Raw genomic sequence first — 14468 nt, 5'->3', positions numbered from 1 at the left:
AAATATTTACCCAGACACTCTCTTCCTAATGGTACTTAGAAAATACCCCAGAGGTACTCTCACTAAATGCTGACCACACCAAATTCTGCTCACTCCCCCAAGCACTGATCCCATCGGAGCTTGACTGCTATTCCACTGCAAGACCTCACCTGCCTGTGTTGTGGTTCCCACCAAACACCCAGAGACGGCAACAGGAGAGGGGGGGAAGGATCGGGTTTCTTACAGAAGAGATAATTACTGAAAACAAACTACTGTCACCAAAGGAGAGGCTGGTGATTGAGGCATTCAGTGAGGTCAGGAGGTTCCCGCTTAATGGAACTTTCCAGAACCTCTCAGTCAAGCCAGAGCAAGAGAGCCCTTTTGCTGAAAGGATCATTGTCCCTTTGATTACTATGTCAGATTGTGAACTGTTGAGGGGCAGCGGCCAAGTCTTCCTCATCTGCATGTTTTCTGAATCTAAGCCAGGCCTGGCCTAAGGAGATGCCCAGGGAAAGTGAAATGACTGAGGAAGTGACAGCTTGGAGCTGGCCTCTCACTCAGGTAGAAGATGCCCATCTACGTTGCCTGTGAACTCAAGTTTCCTACTTGAGTAGGTCTACATTGTGAACCTAAGGACAAAGGCCTAGCGCAACAAATTTCCTGTGAACCTTTTTCCAAGTGTAGCCAACCTTTTATTTAAAGTTTGGCTATTTTGAAAACAGAATGGTTCTTGAGGGGTTACTTTTGGGGTCACAGGAAAGAGGTAAAATAGGTCCAGTACACATGGAGCAAGAAATGCATGCTGTTCACGGAGTGGGGTGGCACAAACAGTGCCAGCTGCCCAGTTCACTCCCATGACTCCATCCCACCCTCCAAGCCGGCCAACCGATGCCACGGATCGAGGTGACACTCACGGGTCCTTCCTCTGGCTGGGTGACTTACCTTCCTTGCCACAGAACTTTGCGCTTTCTAAGACCGAACATTTTAATTTAGGGCATTCTGGGCTTTTAAATAATTATCTTATCATTATTTAATATTGTGTGATATCTGACCCCAACCAAATTGTAAATTCCTAGTGGTCAGTCTGTCTTGTACTCCCTCAGGTACAACCCCAGGTCCCACTGCACAGTACGCAGGATAGAGCAAACGCTCTCTCACTCCCTGGTGAAGGCTTTGGAGGGCTGAGCCCATGGCTAGCTTCGTGGGCAGGCAAACTGCCCAGCTGCACAGGGCCCTGTGCTCGGGAGGGGTTAGTGCTTGGTTTAATGCTGTGCTGTCACCATCTTGAAATTCTTAATAATGCTGAACAAGGGACCCTCATTTGCATTTTGCACTGGGCCCCGCAAATGACATAGCCAAGTCTTGGGTGAGCCTTTCAGCCAAGACACTGGGTGCGTTTTCTCTCAGAAAGGAAGACGAACTCGACTACGGGACAGGGCGGACTGCCTGTGCTGAATGTGTTGCAGCTAAATACTGCTAACTACTTTCAGAAGCAGTGCACCGAGACAATGCAAAGGCCTCAGCACAGCGTATGTGGACCTGCGAAGCCAGGAGGCGCCCACAGATCAAGCTGGGAGCCCTGCGAGCTCAGGGGCACCTGGAACACTCCTCCACCACTGCGAAGCACTCCCTTCAATGGTCTAATAAATCGCAAAAATACTCACTAAGAATCTTTGAGTTTTTTCTACCCTGTCTCTTATCTTTATCTCATTCCAAGGAAATTGGCCTCAAGCAAGAATATACTTAAACCTAACAGATCACTTTGCAAGAGAGACAGGAGCTTGGCACCAGAACGCCATCTCTATCTCAATGGCCCTGGGCTACTGCCCCAGTGTAATTGAGGGCTTATGCAGGCAGGGAACATGCAATCCTCTGTGTACCCAACTCACCCCCACCCCAAGTCCTGAAACCCTCTGCCCCCTTTAAGCCCCTCTTGGCTCCTGCTGTTCCGACAATTGCTGGGCTGGAGACAGAAGGCTGTGCAGGGGGGGAGGCACAAGCTGGGCACTGATCAGCCATGTGGCCAGGCCGCCCCTCTGTTCTGATGCCAACATGTGCACGACAGCCCGTGCAGGCAGGACCAAGGACACCCCAGCTGGGCACCCCGCTCCCCACAGGGGCCGACTGGCAAGCTGGTCTTCCTGGCTTCGAAACAAATAAGCAGCAGCTTAGTCCTTGGCCCCGCCCTCCCCTTGTGCCTCCTGAACTTAAGCCTTAGCTGTTGCTTCACTAGACAAACTTCCAAATTTGGCTGCTGGAGCAAACGTTGAGTTTCACTAAGGGACCAAAGGCAGAGTAATGAAGTGGTGGACAATCTGAAAATCAGAGCACCCCTCTTTCTAGTGTTTTCGGGCAGGAAGGAGGCCAAAGATGGATGGAAGCTGCATGAGCAGCAAGAGGCTCGCCGGCCACCAGGCGGGGGGACGCAGAGGCCCAGCTGGCTGCATGCGAAGGGAAGCAGCCTGTTTCCAGGCCCCTTTGTCTCCGCAAAGCTGGTCTCCCGGCCAGTCTGTGGGCTGGTCCAGGGGCCGTGCTGGGAATCAGGGCCAGGCCCTTCAGCTACAAATGGGGTTAGCAGGCCTTGGGTAAAAAGGATGGATCAAGTTTCAGGGGAAACAGTTTGACAGGACACCTGTCCTGGCCTGTTGGCTGCTGTGTCTGGGAAATCCATTAGCAGAATGTTTTTGCGGCTTTAATCCTCTCACCTTCCCTCAGACCCCTCTTTTGCATCCTCTCTCTTCTTCCAGCTATTCTATTACCTTGTCTGTACTCATCAAATGGCAGGAGGCCCACTCTTGTTTCTGAGCTCTCAACAGGACAGAACCCTGGTTCCTGGGACCGTCTCGGAGTTTACTGACCTTCCTTACTTACAACAGGACTTGGTGCTTTCTGAAAAAGCCCGCATTAATTTAGCTTCCTTGCCTTCTAAGTGCTCAGTTTCTTAAGGGAATGTGTATCTTCTGATCTGTCGCTTCCACAGGACCTTGGATACAGAGATTACAGGGATTTGTTCGACACAAATCACACCTATGCTGTGTTTCCTCTTTGCATTTACAGGGTATGTCAGACATCTGGCCTGGGTGGGGGGCTGGGAAGGCAAATAAGAGACATTTAGAGGCACGTGGGTGTGGCTGCCATCACCAGGATCACAGGAGAAACCACAACTGACAAGTTCTATCTTGAGTCCCTTCTGAATTTCTTTCTCACCACCTTCTAGACTCAATCCTTCCTTTAGTTAATAAAAGGCTCAGGACTGCTATGAATTAAATTAAAAGTATTTGATGTACATGCATTCTCATAACGCAGAATTGTCAAATCTTAATTGTAGGCTCATCTCCCCGATTTTCACAGACTTTCCATGTCTAGTTACACTGTTACAGGGTGCACTGCGCCTCAGCAGGATGCCCCCAATGTAATCCTTAAACTTAACAATGGCTTTCAAGGAGTTTCCCCATTCCATCCTCTTCTCTCTGAGCCCTCACTGAGGCTGCAAATCCAAGTTCAATTCTGCTTAAGAAGTCAGGTAAAATGCTGCTTTCAGCTGGAGACTGCCTGGAGTTACCAACAGCCCCGTCTCCACGAGCTCACTTAAAAACATTGGCTATCCACCCAGGCAGTTCTCACACCCAGTCAGCCCCGTGCTCCCCTCCTGCCTGTTCTCAGGAATCACGAGACAAGCCTGCACTCATCTGAGGTTTGGATGGGACCCACAGGACTGTGGGGATCTACCTCAGTGGTCTCCCCTGGCAATGCTGCCAGAGCGGCTCGGCAGCCTCGCGGCCATCGGCAAGTTTCTGGGCTGACTGATCTTTCTACTCCCTACCTCTCAGGGCCTCCAGGCCTCAACTTGCCCCTGTGGTGGCTTGTTGCCACGATGGCTAATGTTACAAAGCACGGGAGGGTCTGGCTCCAACAGAACACTCCTCAGTGGCATGCTGACCCACAGCCCTTTCCTGCACCACAGTTCTTCCTTGAAAGGTAGGAAGGTGCAAGGGAAGCAACGTTCCTAAGAGCTTCTCTGGGAGAGCCCGTGGCTCGCTGCTCCACAGACGGACAGAAAGGTGGAGTTGGAAAAGGTGTAGGGTCCTTGGCACTGCCTCCCTGTGTGGCATCTGACAACATGGACACTCTCTAGTGCCTGGGACTGCTTCAACTATGGGCAGAGTCAGCACACTGCTCTCCACCTCCAAGTCACCTGTGGAACAATGGTTTGGCATAACCCCAAGATTAGTCCTTAGAAATAAAGTGCTTTGTGAGTGAATCTATTACAGAAGCAGAGACTGGAGCCCAACAGGACTTTTTCATTAGGTCAGAAAGCAGATGGGGTTTCCTGTGGGATAGGCAGGCATCTCAGAAACCACGCATTCTGGGTAGTGACTAAGCCTTCTGCCAGTCTGTCATCCTGGCACACAGACCACTGAAACCAAACCCAAGATACCCCACAAGGCTGCGCAAAATCAGGATAGTCTACAGCAGGCATCCCCAAACTACGGCCCGCGGGCCGCATGCGGCTCCCTTGAGGCCATTTATCTGGCCCTCGCCGCACTTCCAGAAGGGGCACCTCTTTCATTGGTGGTCAGTGAGAGGAGCACTGTATGTGGCAGCCCTCCAACGGTCTGAGGGACAGTGAACTGGCCCCCTGTGTAAAAAGTTTGGGGACCCCTGGTCAGCATTCGGCACATACCATCCCTCTGGGCATCACTGAACCATCCATTCAGCCAGCCAGCGCTGGAAATGATCTATCATGCCAGGCACTGCAGAAGACACCAAGACAGACAGTTCCTCATCAGGAGGAGCTTTAGTCTAATAGACAAGACATAACATCAGCACACAAGGCAGGCGACCAGCGTCCGCCTGAGTGCTGTCCTCAGCACAGCCCCTCCCACTAGCACTGCAGCCCCGGTCAGGCCCCTCGGACCTCCTGAGACAACTCAGAAAGGAGGCTGGTGGGGTGGGCACTGCCCCTCCCTCTGCACAGCCCCTCCCACCAGCACTGCAGCCCCGGTCAGGTCCCTCGGACCTCCTGAGACAACTCAGAAAGGAGGCTGGTGGGGTGGGCACTGCCCCTCCCTCTGCACAGCCCCTCCCACCAGCACTGCAGCCCCGGTCAGGTCCCTCGGACCTCCTGAGACAACTCAGAAAGGAGGCTGGCGGGTGGGCACCGCTCCGCCCTCTGCAGGCAGGGTGAGTGGATAAATATGTGTGCGCTCTTTGGGATTTTTTTTTTCTTCTGTCTGTTCAGTTGCACAAATAATTTTAGCTCCAAAGTGCTCTCCTGACAGCCCTGGAAACATGACATAAAATTTCTCAAACACACTTTCTGATGAAAACAAGACATGTTCTCTTTTAAATAAAAAACAGTTTCCATGGGGGAGGGGGCTTTGCAGATGCCAAACACATTAGTTGTTAAACCTTGTGTTTCTTTCTTTTCCTTTGAATTGGGGAGGGGGGTGCACCCAGGTTTGAGCACTGAGAGAAAGCTGAGGATAGAGAAGAGATTAAAGAGCCCGGGATATGAGGGCAGAAGATGAAAGCCATTACAGGTGGCAGGCAGGAGAGGGGAGGGCTCCAAGGGCGGAGTAGGAGAGGAAGAAGGGGAAAAAAGAAAAAGAACCTAGTTTGCAATGTCATTAAATGATTTGCAGTGAACTGGCCTAATGCTTCAGGAATTTCTTGGCTTGAACCAATTTAAAATATTAAAAAAAAAAAAAAAAGGACATAAGAAGAGAATGAAAAATGTGATTAATCCTTGAAGACAAGTCAAGGATGAGAACCATGTCTCCACTGAGTCTGGCCGCCAGATGAACGGGGAAGCTGTCTGTAGACCACCTCCTTTATCTGACTTCAGTGCTGCTATGAGGTAGGGCTGCTTAGCAGAGCTGGGGAGTTGCTTTTGGACCAGATGAAGGACTGAAATCGTTTGAAAAAATACACTGAAGAAAGAAGAAGGAAAAAAAGATTTACTTGCCAGCAGCCCACATCACACATATTTCTCTGATCAACTCAATATAAACTATAAACTTTAGCAATGGGAAAATTAATGTGAATCCTGGTGGTCTGGGCTCATCAGAGCCAGAGCGGGGTCCTGGCACAGCCTTTGGCAGGCGGAGAGGCTGAACAGGAAGAGGGAGAGGAGAGGGAAGGGAGGCCAGGGTGCTCAGAGGAAGAGCGAAGATGAGCACGTCAGTATGTCCTTAGACAGAATTCTAGGTGGCAGAGGCAGGGACACCGTCCGAAAGCCAGTGAAGCCCACGTGATTCCCACTTCTGCCCACGCACCTGGGAACTAACTACACTGTCCTAAAGCAGTGGTGGCTTCCGATGCCACCCAGCCACCACCTCTGACAGTGTCCCCTGGGGTGTCTGACAGGACACGGAGCCACACTCACTCCCATCTGCCTGTACAGGTTCCAAAGTTTTGTCCAAACATCTCATCTTACTGGAAACAATCTTTTATGTTTCTCATATCCATCAGTTTTTCTAAACCCTTCCCAAATTTCTTTGTATCTTCAATCTGTTTATGTGCTGAGTTCTTGCTTCATCCTTTCTTATTTACTTCATTAACACTTTCAAGATATCAGGATTTGGTGAAGAAGCTTTGCTCACTTTCTGTCTGCCCTTTTGGATCTTCCAGACTTCAAACACACTTTCTCTAGAGCAGGCATCCCCAAACTACGGCCCGCGGGCCACATGCGGCCCGCTGAGGCCATTTATCCAGCCCCCGCCTTACTTCCAAAAGGGGCACCTCTTTCACTGGTGGTCAGTGAGAGGAGCACTATATGTGGCGGCCCTCCAACAGTCTGAGGAACAGTGAACTGGCCCCCTGTGTAAAAAGTTTGGGGACCCCTGCGAGTCTAGAGTCTTCCTCTTTCTAGACACTCACTGAAGGCCCACTGAGTGCCCGGCGCTGTGCAGGGTGGCGTGAACAGAGGTCGACGGCAGCACTCCTGCCCTGCCGGCAGTGAGCCCCATGCAGGAGAGGACGGTGGAAACAAACCCAGGATGGTGCGGGAGCTGGGCAGGAGAGGCCCCCTCCAGACACCAGGGAAGCTGACGGACTCAAGAAAAGATTCCTAGAGAAGGTACCCAAGTCTTGAAAAATGAGAAGAAATCCCTTAAACCAAGGGAGGTAGAAACTTTCTGGGAAGGGAACCGAAGGGAAGTTGCTGTAGGCAGATGGAGCACCGTTCCAGTAACAAGGGGAAAGTGACAGGTGAGGTGAGACCACGCCGAGTTCGCTGGGTCTAGAGTGGAAGGTAGGGCTCAGAGACAGGCTGTGGCCGGAGTCTTAGTCTGTGAGTCCCCAAATCTGCACATATTTTAAAGGAGAAGAACAGTCACTCAAAATTAAGCACAATTTTCCCAGCCAAAAAAAAAAAAAGTTTTTCTTCAGCATTTTTTTTTTTTCATTTTGCTTACATTTTTTCCCTCACTATTGAGAAATAGTCCCTTGTCTTAAATGTGAACATATGTTTCACTTGCAGGACAGACTCACTGTGTCTTAGTTCTCAGAAAAGGAAGAGCTGAGGGACTCACATATCCTCTTGACTTTGATGGTAAAGAACTGTCTTACGTCGCGTTTCCTAATGGATCCCAATGATTTCAAGCAAGCTAATTACAGTGGTCCTCCCCTAATCCGTGGGGGATACTTTCCCAGACCCGGGAGGCCAGTGGGAGCCTGAGACTGCAGATAGCAGCAAACCCTGTACGTGTTATGTTTTCCCTGTACAGTCACGAGCTGTGTGATGCTGGTTTAGTCAACGGTGCACCGCATACAGGACAGTGCTCCCGGAAGATTATAAAGCAGCTGAATAATTCCTATCGCCTAGTAGTTGTTAGAATGTCATAGCATGCCCTGGCTGGATAACTTGGTTGGTTAGAACATCGTCCCAAAGCACAGAGGTTGCTTGTTCGATCCCCAGTCAGGGCTCACACAAAAACAGATTGATGTTCCCGTCTCTCTCTCCCTTCCTCTTTCTAAAATCAGTGAAATAAATCATAAAAAAAAAGAATGCCACAGCGCAACGCATTACTCATGTGTTTGTGGTGATGCTGGTGTCAACAAGCCTACTGTGTTGCCAGTTGTATAAAAATACAGCACATACAAGTACATGATACGTGCTAATGATAATAAATGACTGTTACTGCTGTATGTATTTACTATAGTTCTTATTTTATTTGAGTGTATTCTGTCTACTTATAAAAAAGTTTGCTGTAAACAGTATGCAGCGTTATGCCAGCAACAGCCCCAAACATCTCGTGTTTACCACAACTTCTGATGGCATCATTTTCTCTTGCGCTTGATTTAATCTTGTGTTGTTTTGTATGGTAACATGCTGTACACAGGCTTGTAGCCTAGGGGCAGCAGGCTATACCATTTACACGGGTGTAAGTCCAGTTTACGGTGTTCGCATGTGTACAATGACATCAGCGAACAACACGTTTTTCAGAATGTATCCTTGTCGTTAAGTGGCATGTGACTATAGGTATATATTTATGAAAGCTGAACTTATAAATCAGGCATATTGAGAGATTAATAACAACCAACAATAAAATAGGACAATTGTAACAATACGCTGTAATGAAAGTTAGGTAAATGTGGCACTATTAAATAGATTAAGGGTTATATGAACACAAGCACTGCAATCCTGCCACAGCCAGCGTGATACCTGCGAGGGGTCCTAAGTGACTAACAGCATGGGTGCGCCGTGCACGGGGATGATTCATGACGCAGTCCGGACAGCTCGAGATTTTATCACGCTACTCAGAACCGCGCAACTTAAAACTTACGAACTGTTTATTCCTGAAATTTTTCCATTTAATTATTTTCAGACTGCAGCTGCATAAGGTAACTAAAACCAGGGAAAGGGAAATCACTGCCACGGGGGTACTGCTGTAATCCTTCCTTCACCTTCTTGTGCCAAGGCCTCTGAGAATGTTCTCGGCTCACTCGATCTCTAATTCTGCTCAACACACTATGTGGTCCTCTCCTTAGCTTAGAAAATGGACCTAGGGTTTTATTTAAGCATTAGCTGTGTGTGCAAAGAATAGATTGGACAGAAAAGTAGGGTAGAAGTTCTAAGTGTGTCCTTGGTAGAAGATGTGCTACGGTCTTGAGAACTTCCTTTGGTAAATACTGACCAGTACTCAATAGAGAATCGGAACCCTGGCTGTTTAGGGCAGACAGGTGCTGCGCAGATGCCCTGAGCAGAGCTTGTATGCTACCCATGTGCCTGGGCACTCATGCCAGGCCTGATGGTATTACTATTGCCAATGCCGTCTGAACATCAGGGACATTTTTGTGAATTTCTGCTTGCATCAGTAGAAAACAGAAAAGCTCAACATGACTTTGGCCTAAAGCTCTAAAGTATTCCTTGGTCATTTTCTCTTTAGATTTCAAGTTGCTTAGCACCTTTTGGGACTAAACGGTCTCTCAATAATTTCCTTGTCCAACCAGCAAAGTACAAAGTAGCTAAATTTTAAACCCAAGCTGGTTCTCCTTTTCCAATAATGTATCCCCACCTGGAGTTGTTTGCCTTTTCCCGCAAAGGAGACGGGAGCAGCCTGGCAGGCAGCTTCAGCTCCCGCTTTCTGCTGCAGACCCCTCCCCTTCCGGGGCAGTTCAGGAAGCCACCTGGGTTATTCTTTGTCCCCCCACACTTCTTCACACCAGTGCCAGCCCTTCATCCCAGAGCAAAGGGCTTGTGTGGGATTCTCCGAGTCGCCCAAGCTAACAAATGTTTTTCCAGTTTGCAATGACGGGTTCCTTCTAGTTTTGTCAAAGAATCACTGGCTGGCTGAACCAGACTGGGGAAGAGGGCTGGTGTTGGGAAAAACACTCTCAAGTTTTTCTTCCCTAGTTACAAAATGTATATTCCCAAAGGGAAAAGAGATGAGAAGCAAAGGGGGGTTGGGGTGGAGTGGGGAACAGGATGGAGCAGCAAGAAAGATGGATCAGATTCCAGATCGGATCGAACTCACCACGGAAGGAGCGAAGCACTGGAAATTCAACTCACTGTGTAAGTGTCTGCCCTGTGCCGGAAACTGCACTGGACTTAAGTCTAAGTACACAATGCTGATGGCTGAATTTAGTGGTTGAAGGTCGGAGGAAGGTATGTGCGGACTCAAAAAATTTGAGATGAAGGTCATCTCCCACACATTCTTCCGGCTCAATTCCGAGTCTTCCTCAGTCCCCCAGATAGAACCACTGTTTTCCGAACTCACTGTTAGCTTGTGCTCTCACCAAAATCTGTTTACATCTTTGTGAGACAACTCATGGGTCTGGCTTGCTTTATGGCTAACATGTTACTGCATTCATCATCTCCATTGGACTAAGGAATCTTCAATCATATGGACTAGGTCTCATTGTGCTGTTGGTAATTCTAAACAGTCCCCAATTCTCAGGACACCAATCTCTAAAACATCCAAATATTGAACCCAGCGTTGGAGAATTTATGGTTTGCTGTTTCCCAAGTGGGACTCATGTATCCCTATGGATTTTGGACTTACCTGCCATCATAATCACAGGAACCAACTGTTTAAAATAAACCTTTCTCTCTCCCTGTGTCTTTCCCCTTTCTCCTTCTCTATTTCTCTCTCTCCCTCCCAATCTCTCTCTCCATACATTTGTAAAATTGGTTCCAGTTCTCTGTAGAACCCTGACTAAAACAGGGTTAAAGGAAGCTAGAAATACTTTAAGAAAGAAATGTCTACAGCGGTCCTCAATGGCCTGTTCTAGTTCAGGCTCAGAGCCCAGAGGACCTTAAGGAAGTGTCTGATGAGAGTCAGAGTTGGGGGGAGCTGAGAACAAGGAGACATGGCTTCTGTTTGTGGAATTCTTCACTCTGAGGGCCAAGGTCAGCCCGGCCTGCCGGTGTGAACCGACAGCTGTCTGGCTGGGAGAACAGCGTCAGTGTACCAACAGAGTGTAAGCGGGCGGCGCTGTGGGCTGCAGAGACGGCAGTGCTCGGAGGCAGCTGGGAGTGGGGCTCTGGAGGAAGGTCCATAGAGGGAGCAAAGAAATTCACAGGCAGTGGGTTAGTCCTCGCTTCCCAACAAGCCAGTCCTCTCTCTTGGTTCTCACTATGATTGGAAGCTCTGCCACCCCCTGAATTCTATCCTCCGAACGGCTGTTCCCAGAATGCAGTTGGGCAGCTCAGGGCTGGGCACAGGCTAGAGACTCCAAACAAGAAAACACTACACAAATGTTTGTTGACCAAACTAGTGAATGAATAAAGCCTGGGATTTATAAAATGTTTCAAATTATTACTATCACATACTCTCTCATTTGGTCTTCAAAAAAAGAAAAACAAAACAAAACATGAGTGATGTAATTATTATTGTGCTAATTTCACAGTTGTGACATCTGAGAGATTCAGATGGCTTCCTTAAAGTCACATTAACTCTAAGTGTCAGAGTTAAAACTTAAACCCAGTATATACATTATTTAGTTTCTTATTTTTTTTTTTTCATTATACCAGTTTGGTTCTTCATTGTATTCATGAGTTAAATTACGGTAACAAAGGGCCCTGTCATCTTCTGACCCTTCCTCAGAGTCCCAGGGTCATGGAGACGGCAGCCTGAGGACAGCGCCTTCCCTGCCTGTCAGCCGTCTCGTCCTCTGACCCCAGGTGCCAGAGAGGGGCACAGAGTCCTGGGCTAAATGCTCAGAGGACTCACAGAGGCCTTACACAGCCGCTCTCAATTCAACCAGCATCAGTTTAGGGTGGCGTTTTAGCTTGAGGACTGCAAGTCCCGGGTACAGAACTTCTACCCAGTTACCACCTATTGTATTTCCAACCTCAACCGGAACCTAGGGATGACAGGATAATTGGGAGGACTAAAGAATAAAAAACTAGAAATAAGTTAAAAATGAAGAATTCTGTAGGAGTAATGATTTGAATGGTCTAGAGTAGTGGTCCCCAACCTTTTCTGGGCCACGGACCGGTTTAATGTCAGAAAACATTTTCACGGACCGGACTTTAGGGTGAGATGGATAAATGTATCACATGACCAAGACAAGCGTCAAGAGTGAGTCTTAGATGGATGTAACAGAGGGACTCTGGTCATTTTTTAAAAATAAAACATCGTTCAGACTTAAATATAAATAAAACAAAAATAATGTAAGTTATTTATTCTTTCTCTGTTGGCGGTTGGGGACCACTGGTCTAGAGGTAAGGGGCAGAAAAGAGCTTTCACAGTGAACACCAGCTCTGGTGAGCTAGTTGTGAGCACTTGCTATGTTATGTGAGAACAATTCGAAGGCTGAATCGGGGCCCAGGAAGAAGGAACACAGGGTCTGTTGGTGATGTCTGCTGTTGGTTTAGGTGCACAGAGTGGGAACATTTGAGCCACGTCAAATGTTTGGCCTCCTGGTAGAAAGCTGGTGAAAATGAAGGTAAAAGGAGGAAAGGAGATCAAAGTCGAAAGCATTTCAAAAAGTAATAATTAAACAAGGAGGTCTGAAGTGAGGCATTAGCAGCAAGAGAGATTTACCACAAATAAAGTATAGGCTCAACAGGAAAAATAATTTCTCCACAGAGAAGATTGGGATAGGCACCTCCACGGAGAGTGAAAAACAGCCCTTACCCATCCGGCCAGGACAACATGGAGCAGAGGGTAGGTGTGCACAGGTGAGACGCTTCAGGTGGTTCAGTTTTATCTGAAGACTGGAAACTGATGTCACCAGGTAGGGATGAGATCCAAGCGCAACCCCCATCCCCCAACATCAGAGTGATAGCGATCTGGACCAGGAAAGTTCTGCTAGAGGCCTCCTCCATATCCTAAATCCTCAAGCCAGGTCCTAGCCCCCATCATATAAAGCTGTCAGGGATCTCTGGAAGTTCACTAAAATGCAGGAGGTAGAGCCTCGCCAGGCAGGCCACACAGCCACCGCTCTGTCTCAGGATGAACATCTGAACACACGCAGAAGAGGCCCGAGGAGAAGGAAGTCTCCAGCGCTGAGTGTGGGTGTGCATGTGTGCACGCACAGCAGCCCGCCGCTGCCCAGCCTTGCCTCGAGACGCAGACTGTGCCTCCGCTAATCCCTTCTACTGCTCAGCCTCCCTCGTATACGAGCCAACCAGCAAAACACTGAGCCTATTCTGCTTAGGAATGTGCTTTCGGAAACTTAATCTAACTGCTGAGTCCGGGCCAAATGCCCCATGGCAGTCACCCAAAGACAGCACCTCTCTTTCCTGCCTCTCCTGCCTTCCCGCCACCTCCTCCGAGTTTGGGAGGCTGCAGTCCCACTCCAATCCCCTGTGCTCCATGACACCACCTCCTCCACACATGTTCTCCCAATTTCCAGAACCTCTCCGTCCCTCTAGTCAGGCCCAAACATTTCACTTCTGATTCATGTCTAAATGACAAGCCAACAGTTCTTGGCTTTCAAACCAGACTCCATTGGCTCCTGCACAAGCCCCCTCTTCTCTTGCTGTGCCTTTCTGGGCTGCAACCAAAACCTTCCCTTTGTCCTCACTGCCAACCGCAGATCCTTTCAAGCGTTAGAGAAAGAAGTGGCCAGGATTTTTTTTTTTTTAAATAAAGCTATAAATTGTCTCCTCTCACACAGATACACCTTGACCTAAAAGGAGAGCTCCAAAAGAAATCTTCCAATCTCCAACTCTCCCTTCCTCCAAACAATAAGAGGTGCGGCCTGGCTTCTAATTAGGCCAAAGGAATGGCTATGGAGTTTCTGAGCCTTCAGAGACATGTGCTGACCACTCGTAGATGAACTCTCCCTCCTAGGTGAGCCTTAGCCTTCAAAGGCACAAATGATGCTAACAAGCACATCTTATTTGTAATAATAAACAACCGGGAGCAGCCTCATTGGCTGGCACTAGGAAAAGCGTCCAGTATGTTATGGTGGAGATACCAGGGAGGTTCTAGGCTAGGAGTTAACGAGGACCCTGCTCTGGTGGGGGATGCAGGCAGATGGACCAGGAAGGGGCATGGCGGCTCCTGCTGAAGTGAAGGTTACATGGTGTATACACGTGAAAAAAGCATCAGGTTGTTCACTTAATATTGGCGTGTTTTGTGTGCCTTACTGGATGCATCTTCCACTCAGTGAAAGAGTAGGAATGATCATGTGGCCAATGAAAACCGGTGAAGAGAAAAGGGTACAAGCTGTAAGTTCAGCAGCATCACTCCAACAGTGTGAGGATGTGGGTATGGATCACCGCCGGAAGCACGTGCTCCAAAGTGATAACGGCGGCTGTGTGACAATGGTGGGCTCTGGGGGAGCGTTGTTTTCTATGCGTTCTAGACTTTTTATGATGTAATTTTAATTATACTTTAAAAATACAAAAGAAGAGTATGAGGGCAGGAAGTATAGCTCTGACCTCTACCTTCCTTTTGTTGAAGAGATGACCCCTCTACCTCTTCCCCATCCTTACCATCCGGTCGCCCCACATCGCCCTGCATCCTCCGTCAGCCCACAAGCACAGGTGGAGGGGACGGCTCCGCTAGGGGCCCAGGGCCTGCCTCCCT

At 48.7% G+C, this 14468-nt stretch overlaps 1 protein-coding gene across 1 annotated transcript in view; it reads right to left on the bottom strand.

The window, feature by feature from the left end:
• BOC (BOC cell adhesion associated, oncogene regulated) overlaps positions 1 to 14468 on the bottom strand; it is an 80910-nt gene that overhangs the window by 24596 nt on the left and 41846 nt on the right.

Source organism: Saccopteryx bilineata, chromosome 8 (assembly GCF_036850765.1).
Source record: "Saccopteryx bilineata isolate mSacBil1 chromosome 8, mSacBil1_pri_phased_curated, whole genome shotgun sequence".
Classification (NCBI taxonomy): Eukaryota; Metazoa; Chordata; class Mammalia; order Chiroptera; family Emballonuridae; genus Saccopteryx; species Saccopteryx bilineata.
This window is presented reverse-complemented; position numbering and strand designations above follow the sequence as displayed.